At 41.6% G+C, this 19,114-nt stretch overlaps 1 protein-coding gene across 3 annotated transcripts in view; it reads right to left on the bottom strand.

Annotated features, from left to right (window-relative positions):
• The window catches only part of EFNA5 (ephrin A5), a 277,931-nt gene that overhangs the window by 203,289 nt on the left and 55,528 nt on the right, over positions 1–19,114 (bottom strand). The window lies entirely within an intron of this gene.

Here is a 19,114-nt window from a genome sequence, read left to right as displayed (position 1 = left end):
GCAATACTGATTAATATTCATGCCCAGCCGCAGAGCTGAATAGCAGCTGCCCCTTGAGGCAGGGCCTGTCTTCTCCAGATGATGACAGTCCCCATTTCTTTCCACAGAACCCTATCTTCATCACTTCTTTGTATCACCCACTTGGCCTTTATTGGCATTTGAGTTTGAAACACCAGATCGAGATCAAGAAGTTTAACACATGGCAAGTGCTTAATAAAGATCTATTGAATGAACGAGTCAATGAAGAATTAAACTTTAAAAACAGCACCGTAGACCAGCCCAATATACATTCCAGTCTGTTTATCAAAGCAGTTCCTTTTTCCACTTTCAATGTGATGTCAGTATTAAAGTATATTTTCAAAGTGGTCTCCAACGATTAAAAAAGAGTTTCAATAGAAGAAACCTCAGTTCCACTGATGCTCAAACTCCAGTAAACCACAGCACAGATTCAGGACCCAGATTTGACCAAGAAGTCTACTGATGGATGCAAATACAGCCCTTGTTCCTGAGGAAAAGCTAAACCCAGCACTGCCTAGTTATTTGTAACACCGACAGGCTTTAAAGACTCTAGGGATCTCTCATTCTTTTCATCTGCAAAGCTGACCATACCCAAACCCATTTGCTGGTCTAGATGGAGGAGGAAATGAGGCAGACCGACCATATGATTTCTTTCAGATGGCTTTAAACTTCCTCCATGCAATTAAGGAAGCACCAGATCCCCGTCAGAACACGACTACTCAGGAGCTGCAGACACAGGCCCATCCAGAACAGGACCCCATTAGATGGAGAACTCCCCCCGACAAAGATAGGAAGAACCCCTCCAATGTGCAGGAGTCCGCATCGGTGAGCAGTACTCACTGGGGAGCTGTACACAGCAAGGGACGTGAACTGAAATCTGGGACTGTACCCGAACCAACACGCCACCTAACCTCCCCACCGAAATGACAAAACCAGGGGCGCTCTGCCGTTTTTTTCCGCGAACAAGGCCCAACTCAACAGCCATCGCAGAAAACACGAAAAAACCCTCGCTTCTTTGGATTCATTTTTCTGAGAAGCCCTGAGAAAACCTCAAGGAAGTACAATCTGTCAAATTTCATGTTTCACAAAAGCAGCGGCAAAAAATATTAAAAGGGATGGGAGAAACCAACCTGTGGAAGTTGGAGCATGCGATCTCTGTTCACGCTCCTAACTCCTTGTGTGATGCCACTGCTGTCCAAGGAAGTACGTTAGCACCTGTGTTGAAACAGCGCTGGGAGCGGTTGAGGGAACCCAGGGTTGGGAGAAGATACTCATCACTACAGCTACAGGGCCATTACCTGCATTCCGCGCTAGCAGTCGCCCATCCGGGACGGTGAAAACAAGGCCAGGCTGTTTCTAGGAGGCACTGCCTTCTGACCACAGGGCTGGACTTCTTCCTTGAGCCCTTCTGTGGCTGTGCATAAGGAGAACAAATCTGTCCTCTCTGGAAGGAGACAAGAGTTCCAGCCCACCTGTTTGATTACTCTCATTGTGTCAGTAACGCCAAGACCACGATGGGGAGACTGAGTGGCTTTTGACGTCAAGTCCAGCCTACCCCGTGGTTCTTCAGGCCTGCCCTGTTTCGTCAGTGATTTTTAAACCTCCACAGCAGAGGTTCTCAATTCTGGTGGCACATAAGAAACACCTGGGGAGGGGCCCTGAGTGGCTCAGTGGGTCCGAGCCTCTGCCTTCCGCTCAGGTCGTGATCTCGGGGTCCTGGGATCCAGCCCCTCGTCGAGCTCTCTGCTCCGTGGGGAGCCTGCTTCCTCCTCTCTCTCTGCCTGCCTCCCTGCCTGCTTGTGATCTCTCTCCCTCTCTCTGTCAAATAAATAAATAAAATTAAAAAAAATAATAATACAAACACCTGGGGAGCTTTTAAAACCACCAACACTCAGGCTTCACCCGACTCTAATTAAATCAGACTCTCTAAGGGTGGGGACCCAGGCCTGGCTCCCCTCTCCCCAAGGAGGTTCTCAATGTGCAGCTAGACTTGAGAACCACCGATCTTGGACGGCTAAAGTGAAGAAGGCAATAGAATCAGAAAGGAACTGCTAACTCAAAAGAAAAAGAGGAAAACATGGGGTGTTATTAGAAAAGGCCACCCTCGCCACCAAAGTTACAAATCTACCCTACCCTGGGTCTCCCAGGCCAGCTCAGATCAAATTCCTCTCCTGACCCAGCTCTCACCCTCTTTCCACCCGAAACTCCTCTTGTTCTTTATAATCCAGGTTCTTTTAACGTGGCTAAACTAGAATTCTCTCCTGCTTTGTGGAAAATACTTGCTTCTAAGAAAATGTCTATTTGATTAGTAAAAGAGGTAAAACAGAACAAAGTATGCACTGGTCTTCCCATTGCTTTTCCTTACTGGCTCTCTGAAAAATTAAATCTGAGATGGAAAAAAAGAAATCTTTTTTTTTTTTTTCCTCCTTTCAAATAGTTCTGTAAGCTTGGGTCTACTTGCCTCGTTGATACAACCTGCTTCGTCTATCTTGAATATTGGAACATCCATGATGGGTTTGGAAGACTGTGAGGTTTTTATCGGAGACCAGTGCAGAAGGTGAGGTGCACTGCTAAAGATTATGTGTGTGACACATTGGTAATTACCTTCTAAATAATGTTGTAATTGGATGAGTCATCAAAGCAACCCCAGGCTTATAATGAGGGGTAAAAAGAAGGGCTATTGGGTGGTGGTAGAGAAAGGCACGGGGCCAAGAGAGGGAAAGCAGGAAGGCAGGCGGGGAAGGAAGAGAGTTAAAAATGAGCACGGTCCCGGCAGGGTGTGACAGCAAGGGGTTTGGATATCTGTGCCAGCTGCTGTAATCACCACCATCCACAAGCCAAACCCTTCGACATAAGCTCAGAGATTCAACTTTTTACAAAAGTTAATTTTTTAAAGCAAAACCCAAGTTAATAAAATGTTCCAGTAATCCCCTATCATCAAATTTTACTCAATTTGCGGTATGGAACTTCATTTATTCATATTTTTAGCTACAAAGTCAGGGCCTGCTTTCTTCCAACCATTTTCTCATCCTTCCCCTCACACGGCGTTCCACAGACAAGCCCTGTGGCAGGCCTCAGCAAATGGCAGTCCCCATGCTAGGTTGTGGATGCTGAGGCACTTGGCTTGAAATTAGGAAAACAGAAAAGAATGGAATACGATTCATTATTCCCCAATACAGATGACATTTAGGCCTTTTCCACTGCTCATTTTCGTGACCTGGATACTAAAGGAGCCGTTCTGGCCAAAATGGCAGTGAGCGGGTGGGTCACTTCTCTTATTACTGGGCCTCATATCAGTTAGTTTCATTTTGTATAATTTGTGGCATATGGCTGGATGACAAGAAGAAAAAAAATGAAATCAAAGAAAATAGGGAGGAAGAAGGAAGTGGAGTCATTGGTCCCCTGTGTAGTAGCCAAGAAAGTACATTATAAAAACCAAGATTGAACCTTTGGTTTAAATTTTTTTTTTTACTTCGATTACACAGTTGGGTTGGTTTGTGAATATGGTAATAAGTATAACCTTTAGAGTCGAAGGCAGGAGGAGCAGATGGAACCTAATTAATAGTGAAAAATTGTTAATCTGTCTTCCTAAGAGAAAGTAAAGTCAGTCATACTTTACCAAGGAATTTCTCTGTACAGTTTAATAAAGGCACTCACTATATGACTGGGGCCTCATTATGAAATGACTGTGTTTAATAGAAGCCAGTCCCAAACCCCAGTAATTAACACCAACTACCCTATCATATAAAGCTTAAGAATACCATTAACACGAAGCCCAGTTGTTACATATCACACCATGTACTCTTTTTAAATCCATTATTCAATAAATATCCTTTTACAGAAAAAGCAGCAATAACTCACTTTTGGGGAAGCTGAGAAAAGGAGAGATAAACTTAATTTACTTAATTTACTCAAGTTTGTAATTTCTCAGAAATTATAAAACTTGATCACCTCTGGGTGGCCTCCCTCCAAAGCCACAAATAACAGCCACCCCACTTGGTGTCAACACCACAGCGAAGGGATTAAAAGCACAAGATTCTGAATTGGACAAACTGAGATTTCATCGCCAGCTTTGCTGCTGCTTCTGTGTGCAAGATAATTAAGCCTTCCAATCCTCCATTCTCTGATCTCTAAAATGAGGGTCAAATAAGTTCTTCAAAGTGTCTGGAACATGCATATTCAATAAATGATACCTATTGACAGAAAATGATAGGTAAACCTTAAAAAGTAAAAGTGGAAAAAAAGGCACTTGCATTGCTAGGTGGTGATCAACAAAAAGACCTCTATTCCTACCCAGTGATAATCAAAGGCTCCAAATATTTATTTTTCTTCAGTTGTCTAGGAAAAAAATACTTCTTGCTTTCTATCACTGCTTGTCAAAACAAGATAGAGAAATGAAATTCAAGGGTAAAAAGAAAAGCTACAATTTTATTTATAGCTATTGGGTTAGGATAAAATGTAAATTTTTTTAGTCAAAAGTGAAAACAAATGTCTTTCCTTTTTTATTAATTATCAATAATAACTGTGGTGATTTGGAAGAAAGCCCAACTGATCTTTGGCCTCAAAATGTTTGAAAGTTATTCAACTTGTAAATCTGACATTTCTTTATCTCCCAAGCAATAGGAGTCATATGGAATTAGCAGGCTTCGTCCATACTCCTCCAACATTTCTTGTCCAAAGTAGAAAGGGCAAAATACTAGGGATTCTATTTCTGTCACCACTGAGACTTTATTTTCTGGGAAAATCAACAAAAGTAAGTCCTAAAGTGAATTCTCACTGGCAATTCACTAAAAAGACAAAAAAGAAGAAGAAGAAAAAAAAAACAATCAAAAGCTGGATCAGGTAGATCAAAACCCTAGGACTTCAAGACCCAAGATCTAGGTCAGCTACTCATTTAACTGGGTGGCCTTGAATAAATTACTTAACTTCTCTGAGCTTATTTCCTCCCCTATAAATTGGGGTTAATAATACTTCTTTCAAGACAGGTGCAATGATTAAATGAGAGAAGTGAAACAGCCAGGCACACAAAAATTATTTTAGAAAACAGCTCATTGATTTAAATCTAATTTGATTTAATTTAAAAAAAAAAAATCACCAACCAAAAAAAAGAATGCACTGAGAGAAGAAAAAGCTACTATTTTAATCTTTTTAAAACTTAAAATTAACTATCAAAATGAAATTATATCACATACATACACACACACACACACACAACATAAGGTATACATGAGCAGGCAAAGGCAGATAATGTATGTAAGCCTCATCTTGGTCAAATTTGGTTTCTATCAAACAACCTAACAAATTCCAATGTAAGCTTCTACTCAGCCAACATTACTTGGAAATGGATTCATCTCCCGCAAAATTATTTCCTTCCACTGGCACTGACCCATCACCACAAACATCATCTAGTTTTTTCAGAGAACTGAATCGGTAGCTGGATACAAGAGCTGAGGAACATCTTGAAACACAGCCATATTGTATCACACAGAATATAGCTTGGAAAAATATTACTTTTCACAAACAAAAAACTTGGCTAGAGAAGAGGGGAAGAGAAGATTAAAACAAAATATCTCCAAGTTCGAAGTGTAGAAAAGGAATTGAAACAAAAAACACTGAGAATGAAGTGTACTCAAGCCTTGTGCATTGTTGCTGCTTCCAGGAGATGCATTTTGAATATAACAAGATGAATTTCAACAGACCATGAACCAGAGATTTTCAACATGATAAAGGGGAAACGATATATATTCAATTTTTACAACCACTGAGTGAGCAGAAAACCGAAAATTCTTCAGCTGCTGATAATGTGCTGATAGAAGTGCATCCCCCAACAGAATTCCTAATGAACTGCCAGCAAAATGGAGAAGTATTAAACAAACCGCAGAGAACAAATGATTGTTCGTGCTAACCCAGATCTCTAACAACTTCCACAGTCATTTTCCTATTTTTGAATGAGAAAATCATTACAGATCATTCAAATAATTTATTCAACCGTTTACGAGAACCCTTAAGAGTCCTCAAAGACGATAGGAATTCACAAAATAACATATGTAGGAGATAATGGAGAACATCCACCATTTCTACTGTTTAATGAACGCCTAGTGCACGTCGGACATCACGCGAGGTACTTCACAAGCCTCCTCACCACCCACCTCTCAGCAGCATGGAGGAGAGACACAGTGTTAGTTTACATTTTATAGCTGAGGAATCTGAGGATGTAAGGCATTTTCCTCACCTGGAATGCTGCCCAGGGTTCTGCATCATTTTTAACATCTTATCCACAATGACTGGCTCTGATACCAAATGGAGTGGGATAGTAAATATTCCAAAGGGATGGACGATAAACAAGAAATGGAATTCATCACTGAATGATGGAAATTAAATTCTGGGGAAAGACTAGTTTATGCTTTAAATATAGAAAAATCAAGATTCATAATGGACCACAGACTCTCTGTGTAAAACCAGATGTGATGGGAAATACAGGGGAAAAAAAAAAAGAAAGAAAGAAAAACCAGAGGGAAAAAGAAAACAGGAGTTTTTTGAGAAAGTTTGAGAGGTTTACAGTCAGAATTCAGAATCAGAATTATGAACCCTGTCTGACCACTCTACCAATGACATTAATGTGCTGCTCATCCAGTTAAATTCTCAACTCTTAAACTGCAATAGAATATTTTCAGTTTTTTCTTCTTTAAAGTAGTCAACAGTCTAATTAAAATGTTTTAATATTCCCTTGTATGGCAAAATACCACAAAGTTGAACTCCTTAAATACGTCTGAATATGGAATACTTCTGAATTATATTCAGTCTTTTAGCTCAATTCACAGAGTTAAAGATGCCCAAACAGGCCAGAATTAAGCCTCAAATGAAACCACAAGAAGTCTGGATTGGAGGCATCCTACAGTTCAAGACACTGCATCCCTAGTCAGAAAGTATTGTGGATATATTAAAGCAGATAAAAACATTGTGCTTACTCACTTTAACAGTGGCTTACAAGTTCTACAAGGAAACAGGCAAAGAAACAGGATAAAAATCAGTAGGTATATATTTGAAGTGATGTGTGTAGAAGGTTATTCACTACAGCACTATTTATATAGCAAAATACTGCAAATAGCCCAAGGGTCCATCACTAGGGAACACCTAAATAAACTATAGCACATCTACACAACAAAATGATATGAAGTTATAAAGAATAATGAAGAATTTTTCTTAGTACTGATATGGAAAGATCTCCAATTTAAAAAGCAAGGTACAGAACAGAGTATATAATATGCTCTGAATGTAAGATGCTTTGAGGAAGAATGTGGGGATTTTCAAAATAGATATTTGGATGTGCTTGTAGTATTTGTGCAAAAATAGAGTATGTGAAAAACTAATAAAAGAGATCCTCTTTAGGGGATAGTGGGGAACAAGGGAATGAAGACAGCAGTGGAAGGCAAGACTTTTCAATATATATCTTTTTTTTTTTTAGGTCATGTTGATTTTTGAACCTCCTGTATTAACTATTAAAAAGTAAAGTAAAATAGAAGTCCTATAGATAATTAGAAATTGATAATCAAACTATACTTCAATTAAAAAAAAATCTTAAGAAACTGATAGAAAAGTTCTGACAATCTGTAGCAATTGTAAATAGCACAGCAGCCTAGAAGGACTTATCAGATATTTAATGAAAAGTAGCTACCTATGGAGCACGGGATAAGACCTTGGAGATTTGGGGAGGACAGAAGGGTAATTGTCAATGCATGTTTCCAGGAAAAATCTTACTGTAGTGACTTTGCTATAAAGACTCCAGTGAGAGCTCTCATTCGTGGAAACTCATCTCCCAGGGTATGCAACTGCTCAATGGCACCTACCTCTAGGAACATATCTGCAAAAAACCTGAAAAGATCTGCTACCGTCCAAAGTAGCGGCTACCCTTCAGGACTCTCACCAATCTCCTGAATCCCTTCCAAATTCAGTAAAAAGAAATACAAAGTAGACAGACTCAAGAAATAATTACAAGACCCTGAATGACAGAAGAATTTGGATGCTGAAGTCCCCGGTCATCCCAATGATGAGTATGAGCGATCGGTGTCAGTCAGGGTTAATCACAGGCTACTTCCCAGAGGAAGTGAATTTGCGCCAAGGTTTGAAGGTGACAAAAGGGAAATGAACGCCAACTTGACAAGAGACGAATTGCAGTAAGATTTCACTGGGCTATGTGAAGAGACAGAACAGTGGCATGGAGCTGAGATGTGGGCAACCGTAATGGCATGCATTTAAGGGAAATGAATATAAATTACACTTGGAGGACGATCAGTGGGCTACAAGGTGTCAGTTACAGCAGAAGAAAAGGAAGTGCTGACTACTGATGACTATTCACTGAAGATTACAACCCCACATATTGTTGTAGCCCCCAGGCCAACAAAAACCTGAGGGAATCCGCTCAGTCACTAAAACATTTCCTTCTTCAAGTACAAACCTAAAGTACACTTACACTTGGTACTCCATCTCAAATCTGGCTCCTCCCATCCAAAGAGCTGGAGGCAATTCAGAGGAGAGATCTTCTGGTGATCAAGATTGGGAGAGGCCCGCCAAGACAGTCTGCAGGGATGCAAGCTGAGAAAATAGTGATCGAGTTCTTTCTTATTACCTTCGCATCTGGTAACTACGAGAAATTAAAGCAAGCAGTCTTGATAAAGGATGTGGCAAAGTTAGAGAACTCAGCATCCCTCGAGGAGGTTTGGGCTGAATCTGAAATTAACTTCTAAAAAGCTTTCGATTATTTTATGGGAAATACATTCACAATACATTATTCCTAGAAGGAAGGATCGTTTGTAGTATAATCCAAAGGAGGGAATCTTGGTCCACAAGCTTTTGGCCCTGGTGGCAAGCAAAAAACTCACAATGCAATCCTACCCACCTCTATCTCAGCTCTGAGGTCCAGTGGCAGGCTGGACAGAGGGGAAATCTCAAAGGGAAACAGCATAAACCCCAAAGCAGAGCATTAGCGCATCACAAAGTAAATCCCTACCAGTGTCTGCTCACCATTGCTTTGGGCCGCCCCATCTTTTCAGGACTGAAGAACAAAATGCTACTCTGAAAACAATCAAACCAAATGATCAAGTACACAAAAGTTCACATAGTTAGGAAACCCATTATCGTTTAATCTCAAGGCAACTGCAAAAGAACAAGGAAAGCTTCTGCCCTGATTCGGAGGATATGGTAGGGAGCATCTTTTTATTTAAAGAGGAGTCCATAAGACTTAACTATAGAAAAGATTGCCCACAACTGATAGGAAAAGCCTGTCCTAAGGGACGGTGCCTGAACCGTGCACTTCCTTAGTTGCTACACACTGTGCCAGGTACTCTAAGTCCTTTAACGGGACGGTTTCACGTCTTCTCCTTTTACTTTCGGTTAATAGCTTTATAGAAACAAGGAGAAAAAAAATACCGAGATAATGCGTGGGGCTACCCTGGAGTCCTGAGGCTGTGACCTCGTGGAGATAACTCACTGAAGTGATAAACCCTGCATGCCAAAACACTCATTAAACACATTCGATGTTTTCTCAAAAACCTATGTGTGTGGATAGAGTCATTCACAGCTTTCCGGGAACTAATTATTTTTCCCTTTCTAGCCTTAATGCATGTATTTAAATTTCCTTAATTTACTGAATACTTACAATGAGCATTACTCTGAATTTAACACTCCAGTTAATCTTGGGAAAGAGATGTGAGCTCAAAAGAAGCAACGAAGGAATGAGAATTTATGATCACTCAGGAAATGCGCACATTATTAACGGAATTCAAAGCAAAGACATATTCAATATGAGGAGACCTTTCAGTCTGTATTTAATACAGGAGTTAAATTTGGAAAATCGACAGACACTTGACTTAACTATCGAAAATCCGGCCTTTTCTTGAATGTTCATAATTCCAAATACTGTAGAAGGGCTAGTGGGCTGGATTGGGGGCTTCCTTACTTCTATGCCGGCCCGTTAATGTACGGCGGTGCACAGTCCTAATAAATCATCATTCCAAGAAAGAGAAAAGGCCATGAGACTGTCAGGCAAGGACAGAAATTGGAGACTTTTAGAAGGGAAAGTGGAATTGCTTCTTGTTTGGGGGGTCACAATTTAGTCGTGAAACCCAGAACATCAGAAACAAAACAAAGGAACATTTAAACTGAATGAACATGGCCATTACAAAGCTCATGTATTTACCCCTTCCGGGGTGGGGATATGACCAATAATCTGGCTTAATTATATGGTAATTCTTATCTGGTCATTCTTATCGTCAAACTGCTCCCAGATCATAAACCGAGAAAGGAAAGAAAAACCAACCTGGGATTCTGGAAGTAAGAACAAGCTCCTGGTAGTTAAAAGTGGCAGAGGAGAATAGAAATTATCAAAAGGGAGCAAAAAGAAAGAAAAAATTACTAATTAGAAGAGCACAGTGACCGGAGGCTGTGGGCTTTAGGGGTACAGAGCCCTCGACATTGGCAGGAGGCAAGAGAACCAGTCATCTGGGAAAAATCATTAGAAAGTCAGGCTAAACCTACAGACCTCAAAGGCTCCCAAGTGCATTCCAATACTACCAAAGAGTTCAATAACTGGTGTTCTTAATGAGGGTCCTGGTTCATTGAGAAAACTCACCATACTCTACCGGACCACGTCTGGTAATGACTGTGATATTTCAGAACCATTTGCAATGAGAGCAGTTGTAACCATTTCATTGTTTAAAGGATTAAGCAGATTTACGGAGAACTTCTCTTTCCCTAATACTCTAGATGAATCAGTTACTATAAGGAGGGTTGTCGTTCAGGTGTATCTAAGAGTCACTCCTCTTTTTTGGTGGAACCGCAACCCCCACCCACAACCACTCCAATTCCATTTTTAGCTTAGAAGGAAAAGACGACACAGAATTAATTATGATTCTTCAAGAAAACATCAAGGCAATTTTTATCCCTTATATCCACGTAACTTTACAGGCTTTCCGAAGCAACAGGATAAATCACTGCCTATGTTACATGAGGACTTTTACTTAACAGAGATTAATAGGCCAGACCTCGGAGAACAGCGCGCTCATTCTGCACCATACACAAACCAAAGGAAAGGTTCCGTGTCAGCCATTTACTTCCATAAAATGCAAGTTAGTCATATCAATTACTGCCATGACTCACCTACTAACTACTGGCCTCAACAACATCAAAAATATTAAATCACCAAATTTGTCATGAGTGTTTTCAGACACGTTCCCCAGGCTTGGTAAAAGGCAGAGCAATGTTAAAAGGGGAAGCCCACGATCGACCCCGTTCTTGTCGTCCTGCCACTCTGCCCATGCGGAGTTATGACTTAACGCTAGCAGGTGAAAACTGGGAGGCATGAAATTTCTTTTACAAGAGCAACCAAAATGATAGCAGAAATTTACTTCCTACGTCGAGTTTTACAGAGCTGCGGCATGGTTCCTGCTCACGGAACAAAGTGAGCTAATCTACTTTGCAAGAGACAATGACCTTTTAAAGGAAGCCGTGATAGGTTTATTCCTTCCTTTACAAAAAAGACTATCAGTTCTTTAGCAGAAACAGCAGGACAAGGTGATTCCATATGGACTAATTCAGGTACTCCTATTTCAAGGTGAAGTACACACATTTGTCTCATCTCGGAGGACGTGACCCAGTAGCTTTCTGCATATAGGCAATAAAAATTCAGATGATCAATAAATCTTGAGGAAGTCATTATTTGAGAGCTAAATATAAGAGAAGGACTGTTCTCCATCATTAACACTAACTTAAATTTTTTTTAAGAACTGAACTAATTTGGGGGCACCTGGGTGGCTCAGTGGGTTAAAGCCTCTGCCTTCAGCTCAGGTCATGATCCCAGAGTCCTGGGATCAAGCCCCGTATCCGGCTCTCTGCTCAGTGGGGAGCCTGCTTCCTCCTCTTTCTCTCTCTGCCTGCCTCTCTGCCTACTTGTGATCTCTCTCTCTCTGTCAAATAAATAAATAAAATCTTAAAAAAAAAACTAATTTTGTTTTTTAAAAGTCACAAGAAAAAAACCATTGGCTGTGTGAGTTTCATGTCTTACTTCTTAGCAGCCATAAGAAATAAACAGGAGCTGGAAGAGAGAAACAGAACACTAGTTTCAGTGAAGGAAATAACTTAATTCAGTATTCTGCCTGCCCTAGAAGCATCTGTTTTTGGCCTAACTGTATAAAAAAAAAAAAAATAGCATGGGAGAGAGAATGGAAACATGAATAAATTGCACACACACAAAATAATCTAGAACTTTAAAAAATGAATATAATAGTACAAGTTGAAACCCACTCCCCATGAAGACATGTTGGAACACAAATCTGTTTAAGTCTACACTCCTCACTCCCAGGCTTGTTAAAATAGAAGACGAACATAAGGGAACGAGTTGGGCATGTGTGCGAATTTTTTAAACACTCTAGATAATTCGGATATGTCATCCTAGGCCAAAACCACGTATCAACTCAAATGACAGAGGTCCACTCAGTGGCTCATAGTCTAATTTATTTGGCCAACTAATTTCATGGAGTGCTTAATTGGGGGATATTTTGGTAGGTCGACGGGTACCATCATGGGTTCAGACTTTGTTCTAAGTCTCTCCCAATCTACAGATGGGATCTCCTTCCCATTCATGGGCACCTTCAAACCAGCCACCCAATGAGAGTGAACCCAAAACTGGTAGAACTAGTGATTCTTTGTAACGTTTGCTTTTACTCAAAAGGGCAGCAGGGAAAGGGACAGCAGCCGCTCCACTGGGAGGAAAGTCATGTGGGACAAATTAGGTGCCGCTTCGAGATTTAAAAGCGAGGGGGAAAAACAGAGCTAACTAAAGACAGCTGCTAGGATGTGGTTTCTGTGTTTATATTCTTCTCCTTCTACCCTAAAGCCTCTTATGGGTATTAGGAAGGAAAAGCATGTGTATGACCCAACGGAGAGGATCAGCTCTCTTGACTGTACCCTGTCCAGAGGCTGGAGACCATAACTCAGTCTGTTACAGACAAAAGTTACCCGCCAGGAGAAGGAGGTAAATTGCTGTAAACCTTTATTTGATAATTTTTCAAAATCCTCTCTTATCTAAATACAGTAATACAGCAGAAAATTGCACTAGCAGATAGCAATCGTGATAACTAAGAGAAACCCTATAGGAGCAATAAACCTGAGCTAAGGAGAGATTTAGGGCGGACCTACCAGTCTGCAAACAGTACATCCTGTTGCTGTTGTGACCTTTGCAATGCCCACGCATTCCACCTTCAAATTCTCAGCCCCAGATTTCAATATGGCTCAGGGCCAGCACCTTTCTCCTTTCTTGGGTGCAAAAGTGGTTCTGTAGATCCATACATATTTCAAGAGGCTTTGACTTTCAGCTTTAACTGAGAATTAATGTCACATACTATTTAAAATAACACAAAGAATGTATTGTTCTTACAAGAACCTCCCTTTCCCCTGCCTGCCCTGACCTCTCTTCCCTTCAATATTGTCCTCAATAACGGGCTTTCTTCCCTCCTTGTAAAGCCAATATGGGCAACCGAGAGGAAGCAGGGGGAAGGGAAGTATTTCTATTTCTCTTGGCACTGAATGAAAAGGTCTTCTAGGGGATGGAGTATCACTCCCATTTTAATAAAACTCCCGTTTCCTATATAATATCACTCAGGTCACTTCAAGGCGAGAAGGTGATCAAAAACAGAGACAACAGCAGAAGACTACACTTGGGAGTAGTAAACAACACAGCCCACATGCTGCAAATCAACGCAGCATGACAAGCAAGCCCTCTGCCTGATACTTTAGCTACTCAAACACAGCAAATCTAACACTTTCATGTACCAGAGAAACAGCTATTGCAAATGTCTAATGCAACTAAGCCACAACACACTTAAAAAAATAAAAAATATCCTTTTACTTTCCCAAACTCCAGTGTTACTACCTATAACATAACGAACATCCATCAAAATGGACTTTTCTCTGGCTCCTAGGATTCACGTATACGTAAAGCTTTAATGCAGAATAAAGAACAGACTAACACAGCGTTGGTCTTAACTCTCAAAGTAGCTTTCTCTCCCCATTGGGTGAATGAGTAAATGAATCCACTTGATTCACAAAGGGAGACTTTGTGAATTCCTTCTTCCCTCCCTCTCATCCATCCATCTGTCCATCTTCCTGTTTGGTTTTGTTTTTAATTGCTTTGATGCTTCAAGGCCCCTGCTAGTCTACTCTTATCATAGATACACAAATCCATGTACAACACACACACACACACACACAGCTAGTAAGATGGTGTGGCAGAATTTTTTACCTGAATGGCATAGTGGCTATATAACTTTGGCAAGTTACATAGTATCTTCCAAACCTCAGTTTTCTTCTTCCATAAAATCAAGATGATAATTCCTGCATCATAGGGCTACCAAATAGTATCACTGCATAGCAATAGTAGGCACTCTAGAAATATTAGTTCTCACCTTTTTCCCTCCCTCCCAGGCACAGTGTACTTTAATGTCCTTTAAATATAGACTTTACAGATCAATGAATAAGAAATGGTTTCTTCTGGAGTTTGCTGAATGGTGGGGAAAGTCCTAAGCTTTTTCTTTCCATCATCAGTTTCTTATTTAAGTACTTCTTACCTCTTCTTCTGTATTCTCAGGGGATGGATATTTTTGTTTCTCTCATCTTTCTTAAAGGTGAATAAATCTAATATAACTATATTAATTCTAGAGATCAATTTGACCCCAAACCATGAATATAGTTTCCCTGTCACTAGCCCTGAGTTTTAAAGCTATATTTAAAATGTTAAAAATTTCCCACTGCATGAAAGTCAACATAAAGTTATGTCCTAAAAGAGATTATCCACCGGTTCAAAGGAAAACAGCTCTGAACCAGACCACTATGACTAATGGTATATTTTGACACATGAGGATAACGTATGGGAGAGGTCTACAATATTCTTCTACCTGCAGAAGGAAGGTTGCTCACACACACTTAAATACAACAGTGAGTGGGTTAACCTGCTATCTGCTAGGGATGGTATCACATGCATTTCTTCTCTGTCTCCAAACATGTGCAGTAGAGTCGGAGCCCAGTTTATCAATATCTTAAAAAAAAAAAAAAAAAAACTGTTTTAAGACAATACTGTCTATTTTATTTGCTGGCCATAATGTACAAATGTTTAAAAAAACGAATGATTTCTTCCCCCATGGATTTCAGGTTTTACTGACCTACAGTACAAACAATAAGAAAAAAATCTGGTGCTGCATTTTAAATCAATACTCATCCTGACAGAGACTATGATACTGGGTAGCTGAACTTTTATCTTTTCAGCTGAAAATTCAAAGTTTATCTTATTTTTCTTCACCTCTCTACAAAATTGGGGGCAGGGTAAGGACAAGAGCCAGGGTGAGGACACAGGAGAGAAGAAAGTGAAACACAAATAAATCTTCTCTGTCAAAAAAAGCGCCCCACCTTGCTTACCAGGAGGGGCCCACATCTATAAAACGACCTGGAGCAGACCTGCTCCAACCCTCAACGGGGACCCGTCTCCCTAACACTCCTCCACCTAGCCCCCCACCCAAGCTACCACCTTCACAATAAAAGGCAGAGAAGCTGTCAGAGCCTGTGGTCCAAGCCATCTCCAAGCCATCTGCTCACAAATTTCACTGAGTTTTTAAAAATGCAGCACCAGAAGAGGAAAACGGCTTCAGCAAAGCCGAAAAGAACTCAAACCCAGTTCTTGTCTGAAGAGGGCTGGCAACGCCCACCTCACCCAGGCCGCAGATAATTCTAAAGCAGGAGTTGTAATACAGAAATGTGGAACTTTCACTGAAACCAGGGCTTCAAACACTAAATGACCCAGCGGGGCCTCTAGGTGTCTTGGTTGCCACTTCCCAGTTCGGTCCCCAAAGCACTCGGCATTGCCTCACCGGTTCCGTGACTCACACTGTCGCCCCTCCCGAGCAACCATATTAGGAGGCTCAAACTAACCATTGATACAACAAGACAAAGCCAGATTCCCAGGCTGTGGCCCCCCCATTATACACAATTTTAAAATGTTAAGCCTCCTTCACGGTAGAAGTACACCGCTCAAACCCTAGGCTTCCCTCTCGCTCATGCAGACATACTTTTCAATTGTTAGGTCCCATGCATGCAGGTCTTTCTGCCTGACCCTTTCAGCACAGTATGCTCTTTGCCAAATGTTCTCTTTGTGCCCTGCATGTCACCGTGCCAGGAGGCCACGAGCTGTGGGGTCCCCGATTCCCAAGCGAGGGGTTCCCCGAAGCACGAGATGGAGGCTGTCAGGCCCAGCACTGCCTTTCCGCACACACAAAGCATAACACAGGGAGGCAACAACTACAGCCTCCCAGCTGGGCATTACCCGCCTTGCAGGGTGAGACACAGCCACGCCTCCACACGGTCTGGCCCAGCCCCGCACCGGGCAGCCACAGAGCCCGGCGGGGCCACAGCCTTTCTCTCCTCCTCCATGGCGCGAAGGATGGCCATGGGTAGGCCGCTCCGGGCGAGGCTGATTCCAGAAGCTCAACCAAGACTTCAGTTCCTGTCAACGTCCCAATACCCAGCACACTTCACTAGAAGGTGGAGGGCTCGAGGCTTTTTTAAATTAACCCTGACCAGCGCTTTCTAATTGCGCCATGCTCAGTAAATGAGCACTCCAAGTCTGCCGGGCTGCTTTCGGCACACGGTGCATCCTGAGGGTAGTGTTTCTTCCTGGGAAACGTGGATTTCATCCATCCCATAGACATCTATAATATGCAGCTACACTCATTTATAAAAGAAAGAAATCTCAAATAATCAAGTGGCTGTTAAATTAAGTAAGAAGGAAATTGGAAGGCGACCAACAAAAATTACACAGTGTAATTAAAAGGGTGTCCTCTCTAAATTTCTAATAAAATGCATTTGCTTGTCACTGTTTATGGCTGCACACGGTTTTTATGCCAGCATCCGGTATCACACAAAGAAACAAAAACAATGAAAATTTACTATCAATAATTTCCATTCGTTTCGGCAACAACCGAAATCTGTCATTACTAAAATTACCTATAAAACTAGTCATTAAAACTAACTGTCTGCCAGGCCAGCCCAGGCGGCCCTCCTCCTATTTTCCTGGGGCTTGGCCTCCTTTGATCTTTCTCCCCTGGTTATTAACATTAGTGGCAGGAGTAGCAGAGCCACGTCACCATGAGAAAAATAATTCCTAAGCGGGAGACAGCTTACAGCGCAGCCAGCGCCCCAGACGCTGATCCGTGCACGCAGAGGGAAGCAAAGTCACCCCGGGGCCCATCGGGGGCCCAGAGGCCACACCCCATGTCCACCATCCCACCAACAGCGCTGGGCAGAAGGCACGGATCCCCGTTAGAATTCTGTTCCCCCAAATTCACCTACTTCGCAAAGCCACAGGCCTCCAAACAGACAGCCTCCTGCCTTCCCCCCTAGCGCTCCTCCAGCCACGGGGCCCTGCCGGCCGACGATTAAAATGGGATGACTGAGCGGCGCCTCTTGAAAGGTCGCGATAACAAATCCAATTTACGATTCTCAAAGGGACAAAACCAAAAGGTGGGAGAGTCTGAATAAGTGAAAAATTGTATTATCATTTAATTTTATTCATCAACAAGATCACCTCTCCTTTAAGAAGCTAGGCTAGATAGCGATGTTCAATAGAATGGGAAGGGGGAAAACTGCAAGGGGTGGGAGGAATGGGGACAGGAGGGAATCCCACCTGTCCTTCAAAGTATAACCCTGAGTTAAATTCTCTTCTATTATTTCCGTCCTTAAAATAGTCAGATAGCAAGATGTTCAAAGAAACACAAAGCAGCATAGTAGAGCCGCCTTCTTTCAAAGGGCCGGGGCAGCGATTTGAAGAGTTATTCAGGTCACAGAGAAATTACACTTCTTTATGCATCTATAAAGAATTCAGAGTTTTCCATTTTTATTAGCATTATTATAATATTGAAGGTTTTCAGGCATATCATGAGAGGAGCATTTACAGAGAAACGCTGAGCAGACTGGCCTCACGCAGCACTCGCCTCCCTTTATGAGGCTCCACAGCCCGGCAGACATCTTGAAGAGCCTAATAAACACGTAGTACTTCAATTGCAAGATCTTGTTAATTTATATATCCTTATAACAAAACCCTTTGTGTGAAAGAGCAAATGAGTTATTTTTGTCAACCATTAAGACACAACACAATACTTGTCTTCATGAGCACAGATGACTTCGGGTCGTCCTGCCCTCAAAGAATTGTTGTGCGATCATTGTATCGTCACACACACACACTCACACACACACAGGTCTCTTTTTTCCACCCTTTCTTAAACATTGCTACTGAAAAAACTAGAATTTTCTCTTGATTCTTTTTCAATGCTTATGGTGTCCAAGTCCCACGTTTCTGACACAAATTCCATGAATACTGAGAAAAATGAACACAATCGTGTCACCAACTGCTCATTTTATTCCCATCTTTCCTGCCTTCTCCCCAGCCCTCTTTAGGGGAGCCCTCATCCTCCCCCGGCGGCACTGAGACATAGGCACATATTCAAAGGTGAAAAGACCAAAAAGGTCATACAGCAAGCAGAGAATATTCCAGCAACGCAGGTTTCGATCTTTGCTATTTCAGTGTTATTCCCGCTGAGCCTCGCGTGCCAAGAATACCGCCTGGCGCTGTTCAGAGACACTCATGATGACTCAATGGAGAATCAGGAGACCTGGGCACTTAACTATGCGCCTATTCCCAATGATATTCTGTCTCCACTCATTTCCATCCTCATAGAAACATGAAAGTGGGGCAATGACAGATATGAAGCCCAGCATGAACTGCCTGGCAGAACTCTGCCTAGCAACACAGCTTTATCACTCCACCACACAGAGAAGACCAGAGTCCACGGGCAGAAATAATGACATAAAAACCAAGCTGGAAATGCCATAGTTTAAGGAGATGCTACAAAAATTGTATCACAAAAAGGGAGTGTTTAAAATAGTTTTATATTCAATCGGTTAGTACAAATGAAACGTTAGCAGATATCTTAACCCACAATGAACCAAATGCTGTATCAGCATAGGCTTCTTGGCTATGTTAAATCATGCATTACCTACA

This window comes from Mustela nivalis (assembly GCF_964662115.1).
Source record: "Mustela nivalis genome assembly, chromosome: 3".
Classification (NCBI taxonomy): Eukaryota; Metazoa; Chordata; class Mammalia; order Carnivora; family Mustelidae; genus Mustela; species Mustela nivalis.
Note: the sequence above shows the minus strand (reverse complement) of the source record. Positions and strands in the feature narration are given on the sequence as shown.